Source organism: Sarcophilus harrisii, chromosome 6 (assembly GCF_902635505.1).
Source record: "Sarcophilus harrisii chromosome 6, mSarHar1.11, whole genome shotgun sequence".
NCBI lineage: Eukaryota > Metazoa > Chordata > Mammalia > Dasyuromorphia > Dasyuridae > Sarcophilus > Sarcophilus harrisii.
The window spans coordinates 178,268,140-178,277,408 of record NC_045431.1 but is presented as its reverse complement, the minus strand read 5'-3'; the positions used below and the strand labels follow the sequence as shown (position 1 = coordinate 178,277,408).

The window sequence follows — 9,269 nt, the reverse complement described above, 5'->3', positions numbered from 1 at the left end:
GTCACTAACTCAAATGGCATTTCCCTGTCCAACTGATGGCATCTCTGAGTAAATAAACTCCTCCTGATGGAGCAGGTCATTAAACTAAGAATCTAATTATCCTACTTGGAAAACTTTACACAGATTACAACTGCCCCTTGGACATTGAAGATAAAAAATTAGGTGTCACTTGGAATCTTTCAGGAAATGCGATCTCACATCATCTTTAGGAGAGTTTCAGAAGCAAGACTGACCAATATTGCACATTCGATTTCACCCTTTGTGAAAAGGGAAGTTGTTGTAATATCCAGAAAAAAATAGATCAATTGGCTTTAATTTCCATATTTAAAATATTTTAAAATTTCTTCAGTATGATTTAAATTAGAAGTTTTTAAAATAATAATAGCTTTGTATTTTTCAAAATGCATGCAAAAATGGTTTTCAACATTCATCCTTGCAAAATCTTGTGTTCCAAATTTTTCTTCCTCCCTTCCCACCTTTCCCCTCCCCTATACAGCAAGCAATCCAATATAGCTTAAACATGTGCAGTTCTTCTAAACATATTTCCACATTTATCATAAGAAAAGTTTTTTTTTTTAAGTAGTTAATTTATTGAGCTAAAAGAGACTAGAGAGATTGCTTCAACCCTGGTTAAAGATGGTACCATATCTAAATGGCAAAGTAACTAGAATCCATAAAATATTTAAAGACTTCTAGAGAAAACTCAATAACCCTTAATTTAAGGCTCAACATTCCTTTAACAATTTAACTCAATCATTTCTTAATCAGGACATTTTTGAGCTGAGTTCTGTATTTTTTTTAATAGCTTTTTATTTATGAGTTATATGCATGGGTAATTTTACAATGAGTTTTGTATTTCAGTGGATAGAGTATTAGGCCAGAAGTCAGGAAAATTCATATTCCTGAGTTCAAATCTGGCCTCAGATACTTACTAGCTACATGACCCTGGTCAAGTCACTTAACTCTGATTACCTCAGTTTCCTCATCTGTAAAATGAGCTGGAAAAAGAAATGGACAAAAGTCTAGTATCTTTGTCAAGAAAACTCCAAATGGGATCACAGAGATCAGAATTGACTGAACAAGAAAAAAAAAATTTAATTAATTAAGTAGCCTTGAAGAGCCTCATTTCATTCCAATCTTGAACTCTAGAGAGACACAAAACAGATCTCTGGTTCCTATGCAATAATAAATATTTAGAATCATTGAATTTGTTCATTGCATAACACATTTATAAGTAGGTAACTTGGAGTCCCCTCACCAAGTCCTCATATCCACATAAGATAGAGATAACCTTGTATTTTTTTGCTCATGGTTAGTAAGTCAGAGAGGTTAGACCAAATGAAAAATACCTATTAGCTAGTGCCCAAATGAGTGGTACCTGTCCTGTCAGTGCATTGCAAACAAGTGGTTATGTAAATTCTGCCTATCACTAAATTAATTTTTATTGTCAGTAATATTTATGTATGTGGTGTTAAATATGTAGTCATATAATATTTAACTATATTTATCATTTAATGATCATTTTTGTTATTTAAAATGCATTAAAAGGTTCACAACACAGCTTTTCACTCTTTTTGTTGTTGTTTGTTTGCATTTTATTTTCTTTTTCATTTTTTTTCCCAGTTTGATTTGACTTTTCTTGTGCAGCAAGAGAATTGTATAAATATATATGCATAAATTGGATTTAACATATATTTCTACCATGTTTAACATATATTGGACTATTTGCCATCTAGGAGAGGGCATAGGGGAAGAGGAAGGGGAAATTGGAACGCAAGGTTTTGCAAGGGTTAATATCAAAGAATTATACATGCATATCTTTTGAAAAATAAAAAGCTTTAATAAAAAAAAGAGAGAGAAATTGCATTAAAAAGTATAACATTCCAGACCCCAAGTTAATATGTATCTGAAAGGAAGAATATTTCTGGCTTCCTTCAAGTCCCAGACAAAATTCTATCTCCTAAAAGATGATTTTCCCCACTCCACTCCCCACTCCCCTAACCCCACTTTGTATTAGTTTCTGTCTTCTGTTGATTGCCTCTAGTTTACCCTGTCTATATCTTGTTTGTCCATAACTGTTTGCATGTTGTCTCAAGATCTCCCTGAAGAACTTTGGAATCGATCATGAGACACGGGAAACACAGGCGGAGGTCTGCCCTACCAAAGGAGCCATTATACTCAGTGAGCAAAACAGAATTACAGAAGCTCAAAGGAAATGTGAGATGCACAAAATGTAGAGACATCACCACTCCAAATGTTCATTTAAACTAACTCTGCCAGGCCTGTGGTGGATCTTCCAAGTTCTTATTGGCCTGATCAGCCACAATCAATACACTATATCTTGACCCCCACAGTAATGTCATTTTAATCCTCTTCCAGCACGAAGGACAACAACCAACCAACCAACCAGTATCTTGTCTCTCCTGTTAAACTATGAGTTTCTTGAGGAAAGGAACCATGTTTTGCCTTTCTCTGTATCCACAATGCTTAGGACAGTGAATGACATATAGTAGGTATTTAATAAATGCTTGACTGGAAGGATGGGAAGGAATCTATTTTTTCCCCAATTTTCTTTGGGCCTTCTACTAAACTCCCTAGCTAGATGTATACATCACTCATTGTAAGAGAGAAGAATCATTGCATACATATATTTAACTTCAGAAGTCACAGCATTTTTCCATTGCCACTACATCAGGTTTTAGACAGTTATCTCCATCTGTATCCAAGGCTTGGGAACCCAGCATTTAATCACTGACAACAACACAAAGCCTTCTGTCTTAGCTATAAATAATAGCAAATCTAGTTCCGTTGTTATTAATAAGCATCATTTTCCAGCTTAATCCAAGAACCCTGGAAGACAGGCTGCCTGAAAATTTTCCTTAATTTGAATAAAAAGAAAAATGACCACATTCACTGACTTCTTTCTATTTGGTTTTCTGGGATTGTTTTTAATTTTTTGTTTCTCTTTTATTTTGAATACCCAACCTGACTAGTTTAGCAGAACTAGAGAGAGTAGTCTAATATTTCCCAGAATATGTGAATTATGTCATTTAAACTCTGGGTGATTTATAATGAGAAAGCAAGAGGGGAAAATTACTTTCTGTCTGGCTGAGACAACAACTTTCTCTCATTCAAATATTTTTTCATCTACAAGGTTCTTAATTTGATAAAAGGGGAAGGTAAGAAGCATGTCTAGAACCCTTCTGAAAGAAAATTGAAATATAAAAAATGATTTGTTTTCACACTAATTTATAATCATAAGTAAAAAGCACCTAAACCTATGGAGATAAATCTGATACAAATATTATTTCTAGCCGCTGTACATCCCAGTGACACATAGTTTACAAATGCTGTTTTGGTGATATTGAGACTGTGTTGACACAAGAGAAAATTAATTGAGGTCCCCAAAGGGAAGAGAATTAAAGTTTCAGCTGGTCTTTCAATTAGCCTCCTAAGCAAACCAATGGACAAGCCCACTGGTTCAGACACCAGAAGGGGACCTACCTCTCTCAGCCAGTCCATTTCATCCTAAATGCTTATATTCCTTCCTAGTACTCAGCAGTATTTCATTAATTTAAAGAATTAAGGAAGGGAGCTCAGTCCAGAACTATCTCATCCTAACCTTTGAATTAGTTTCAAGTATGTTCTGAAATGTTTCTATTTAACACATGAATGATAAAGCATCTGTTACTTGAGTTTATTATGATGGTCTAATGGAGAAGATACTCTCCATACCTTAGCACAAAGTTATCTCGAGAAAGCCTGATTGGAGAGGAGAGAAGCTGAAGATAAGTGGGGAGGAAGGAGCTCACCCTGGATCTATAGGAGAGTTTGCAATTTTGCTTCATTATTCTTGCTCACGAAGTTGCTGAGTTTTGTTGATTGTAAATGCCCAGTGGCAAAGCCTCAATCCAAGAGCCCTAGGTGCTCTAGGGGATGAGGAAAAGTTCTTTTATTCAAGTGTTGAGATCAGAGTTGAACTTTTAAAAGACTGATAGAAAATCCTATAGGCTGAGAGAGGAAGAGGGAGAAGGAGGTATAGAGAAAGGAAGTATACAACCTCTTGTTTATAGTCCTCACTGGCAATGTCCTAAACTCTATTCTAAAGGCATTGTCCACATTAAGATTTCTAGAGGCTGGAGTTAGTTCTTCCCCTGAGAAACTTTGGGCCAGGGGTGACCAGAACCACAACCAGAAGGGAGATCAAATTTGAATAGTCAGTACAGAGCTAGATTGTATATAGTCAAACTGGAGCTAGGGAAGATCTGGTAATAAATAAAAACAATAATAATAATGATAAAAAATAATTAGCGTTTGTAAAGTATTTAAAGATTTGCAAAATGTTTTCTTTACCTATATTATCTTTAAATTTAATCCCTTTTGCTGACTTGTGTCCAGCTCTACCCATTTGAGCATTTCTTGGCAAAAATATGGGAATAGTTTGCTATCTCTTTACTCCACTTTTAACAAATGAGGAAACTGAAGCAAACAGGGCTAACTGACTTGCCCAGGGTCACATAGCTAGAAAATATGAAAAGTCTGATTTGAATGCAAGAGGAAGCTTGACCATTCTGTCCACTGCACCACCTAACTGGCTAACCTTAGCCTACAGTAACTTTACTTCTCTGAGACTTGGTCTCTTTTTTGGTCAAATCATAAAATGATGGCTGGCAGAGATGATTTATGCCAGGCACATTCTAAGCCGAGAAGTGCTGTTGAAACGTCAGTTGTTATTATGACCAGCAATGACAGAAACATGGAGATGCCTGCCAAAGGAGAAATGTTTGCTGGATTGGGATCATATAAGGAACTGGGGACATGGGACCAAGGGCACAGGTGAGAGATTCAAATTACAAATGAGCAAGGATTCTCTGGAAGGCAGCAGGAGGAGGACACGGAAATTACAGGTTATGTGAAAACAAAAGCTAAGGGCAAAATGTAGTAGAGGGGGAGGAAGAGGAGGAAGAGGAGGAAAAAAGAAAGAAATGGAGAGAAAGAAAAAAGAGAGAGAAAGTAAGAGAGAGAGAGAAAGAGAAAGAGAGAGAGAAAGAAAGAGAGAGAGAGAGAGAGAAGAGAGAGAGAGAGAGAGAGAGAGAGAGAGAGAGAGAGAGATCCTCATTCTCTTTGGACTGGGAGGACTAGGCTTCCATTCCAGGTCATTCCATAGCCAAAGTGGGGAGGGGAGAGGATCCCTTTTAGCACGGAGCTCAAATATAACCCTAACCCCAACACTGGAAGCATTGTCCAGCTTCCCTACTTTGGGCTGCAGATCTCATTGATGATTCAGGCCATTGGACTGCTAAACCTCAATGGGAATTCTCAGTCTGGGCAGTTACGTTATAGTGCTCCTCAGTCCCTTTCCTTTTGGGGGCATCTTTCTGTAATAGAGACATATGATCCTCCACCACATATTCTTTCCCCTCTGGCAGACAACCATCCATCTGGCCAATCTCCAGAGCTCTTTCTTCAACTCTCCTAAAAGTCACCCGGGATTCTTCTTTTGGATGAAGTCACAACCAGTACCTGGGGGTTGAGGGGCAAGAGGCAGAGGGAGAGGAGGGCATTGCAGGGCAAGACAAGACCTGGTGTAATGCCAGAAAACTGAGGCAATGTAGAGATTAAAGAAGGGTTTAAATATTTTATTAGAGGGAGAGTTTGACTGCAAACAGGATCCATGGCCAAATAGGATCCATGTTGACCCCAGTCAGGTGGATGGGACTCTTGTCTCAAAGCATCCAACAATGAGCAAGGGATTCCAGAAGAGACTCTTGGAGGGCTCCAGCGATCAGGGAAACAAAAGCAAGGGTGGGTAGAGCACTTGGTGAGCAGGAAGTTCCAGGAAAGGACCATAAATTCAGTTCTGACAAGTTGGAGATAAAGAAGGATCATAAATTCTGATAAGTTGGGAAGAAGCTGGGAGACACTAAGTCTAAGGCAGAAGATACCCAAACATTTGAGATAAGCCATCTGGAGTTTTATGACTCTTTGGAATGCCAGTGGCCAAGCTCCCAATCTTAATTATCTCAGTCCTAATGACCAGGAAGGGGAGTTGTCACCAGGGAGACTGAGACAGAACAATTCAGGGAAACTGAGGCAGGGAAACTGAAGCATAATACTAGGTCTGCCTTCAATAAAAACAAAAATGCCTAGAGAAGTTCCAAAGCTTTCTGCATCCCAAAAGAGAATGTGGGGTCTCTGAGTGTAGATCACAACATAGCATTTTCCTTTTTTGTTGTTGTTTGCTTGTTTTTTGTTTTCTTTCTTGTTTTGTTCCCTTTTTGATCTGATGTTTCTTGTGCAACATGTTAATTGTGGAAATTCTATAGAGAATTGACTCAGATTTATAAGAATTCAACCCATTCTCCAATTGGTCCAAGTGGTCAAAGGATATGAACAGACAATTTTCAGATGAAATTAAAATCATTTCTCATCATGTGAAAAGGTGCTCTAAATCACTATAAGAGAAATGCAAATTAAAACTCTGAGCTATCACTACACACTTCTCAGGTTGGCTAAGATGACAGGAAAAGATAATGATGAATGTTGGAGGGAATGTGGGGAAACTGGGACACTGCTACATTGCTGGTGGAGTTGTGAATGCATCCAACCATTCTGGAGAGCTATTTGGAACTATGCCCAAAAAATTATCAACCTTTGACCTAGCAGTGTTCTACTGGGGCTATGTCCCAAAGAGATCTTAAAGAAGGGAAAGGGACCCACAAGTGCAAAAATGTTTGTGGCAGCCTTTTTTGTAGTGGCCAGAAACTGGAAACTGAGTGGATGCCCATCAATTGGAGAATGGCTGAATAAACTGTGGCATATGAATGTGATGGAATATTATTGTTCTGTAAGAAATGACCAACAGGATGAATACAGAGAGGCCTGAAGAGACTTACATGAACTGAGACTGAGTGAAATGAGCAGAACCAGGAGATCATTATATGTGGCAACATCAATATTAGATGATGATCAATTCTGATGAATGTGGCTCTTTCCAACAATGAGGTGATTGATGCCAGTTCCAGTGATCTTGTGATGGAAAGAGCCATCGATACCCAGAGAGAGGACTGTGGAAACTGAGTGTAGATTACAACATAGCATCCTTATTCTTTTTGTTGTTTTCACTTGTCTTTTGTTTTTGTATTCATTTTCTTTCCCTTTTGATCTGATCTTTCTTGTGCAGCAAGTTAATTGTACTAATATGTTTACATATATTGGAACTAACATATTTTAACATGTGTAAAATATATTGGATTACTTGCCTTGGGAGGGGGGGAGGAGGGAAAATTTGGAACACCATGGCTATGCAAGGGTCATTGTTGAAAAATTTGAAAATAAAAAGCTTTAATTTTAAAGAAAAAAATTTTTAAAGCCAAAAAAAGAAATGTGTGTGTGAATATATATATATATATATATATATATGTATGTATATATATATATCTGTGTGTATGTATATGTATGGAATTGCAAGTGTTTAACACACACTGGATTACTTGCCATCTAAGGGAGCGGGTGGAGGGGAAAGGGAGGGATAAAAAAATTTGGAACACAAGGTTTTGCAAGGGTGAGTGTTGAAAACTATGCATATATTTTGAAAATAAAAAATTAAAAAAAAGAAGGCCTAGAGCAGGGCTGAAGATAGCCAGTGATAATGGGAAAGCCTGAGGCAAGGAGAAGGAAAGAATAAGGAAAGTTTGCTCTGTCCAGTGGCTGTATGGAGAACAAAGGCTTCCAAGGAGGATCTGGGGAAAAAAGGTGGATCCTGGCCTGCAGCTCTCTCCCTCAAGCAGGACTGAGCTAGCAGAGGATGGAGGCTATTTAAGGAGGAACTCTGACTTTGGGTCTTCCCCAGAGTACAAGACCCAGAATCCAGACTTTTGTGTCTCGGTCGGTGGACCCTAGATGTGAGTCCAGGAGGCCGGAAGCCTCGGAATAGAGATTTGTGACTTTCAGACAAGACAGCATTCCCTAGCACCTGAGTAGACAGTTCAGTGGGTAGAGCACCCGACTTTTAAATTGAAAGTCTAGGGCTCTAAGTCCTTCTTCAAACACGGCCAGGTTTTATTTCTTGGTTTTTAGGGCTTGGAGGGGAAGCAACGGATGGAACCCAATAAAAGGGGTCTTGAGAGGCGATTTGTGCCAGTGGCTGCAGAAGCTAAAGCAACCTTTCTATCTAAGAACTCCCACTCCCTTTCTTTCAATCTCCCGATGTGCCGCAGGGCCCAGCTTGGGCTTTTTGCCCATCCGCAGCTTTCTGAGTGTCTTTCCCAGTCAGATGAGCCTTCCCACCGGTTCTGCCCCAGCACTAAGGGCTGCTATAGGCGCCTAAGACTATGAGCACCTAAAACACGACCTTGACCTTCGGGGAAGGGGGAGCGCACCATTTCGGGAACCTGCTTTCTCCCTAGCCAGGTTGCCCAGACCGCGCGCGGACCCAGGTTAGGAAAATGCAGAGCACCCTAGGGTGGAGGAGGACAAGGGTCGGAAATCTCGCTCCCTCGGGTCAGTTCTGTTCCAATCCAAGTAGCTCTTCCCAGAAAGTTTCTCAGCTGGGCTCAGCTGAGTGTGATGTGAACCAATCCCGAGATTTACGCGTCTGGGGGAGGCAGGACCCCGGCCCAGAGACGTGGTGGACCCCTCCCCCTGTCTCAAGAGCACTCGCTGGACTCCCTGGGGCCCGAGTGCGGATTCTAGGGCAAAGCCACTGACAGGCTGCCCAATCCGGTGCCGAATAATGGCTCCAGAGCCCCCAGCCCAGCTCTGAGCCCTCGCGCTGCCGTCACTGAAGCTTCCCGGAGGCGTGCGGGGGCCCCGGGCTCCGAGAGGCTCTGCCATTCGCACCCCGGCGGATCCCACCCTCGGAGGAGAAGCCGAGCTCCAGAAATGAAAACGAACAAAAATCTAGCGGGTCCGTCTCCTTTTGGGGGTGGAGGAAGAAGAAAGAAGGAGACTCGGGAAAGGTTCGCTTTTTGTCTCATCGATTTAAGGAGATGATGATCCCCGACTTTGGCTGGAGAGTACCGGTTTTGTACGTCACAGACCAAAAACTCGCGCAGCGAGAAACAACCACGAAGGGATTCGAACCCTCAATCTTCTGATCCGAAGTCAGACGCCTTATCCATTAGGCCACGTGGTCGCTACGATTCCTACTGCTCAGTTGGCTCACAAGAGACAAGTCATGAATTGGCTGCTACTGAGGGAAAACTGGCCGGCCGGTTCAGGAGTTGCCGGGTCTAATCTATGGGCCCCGCAGGCCTTGGGCTGGGAGC

The 9,269-nt window shown here is 40.6% G+C and overlaps 1 non-coding gene across 1 annotated transcript; it reads right to left on the bottom strand.

Moving 5' to 3' along the window:
* Positions 1-9,063: 9,063 nt before the first annotated feature.
* TRNAR-UCG lies at positions 9,064-9,136 on the bottom strand. The gene has a single exon. It is a non-coding gene; the product is annotated as a tRNA-Arg (tRNA).
* Between the last annotated feature and the right edge of the window lie 133 nt (positions 9,137-9,269).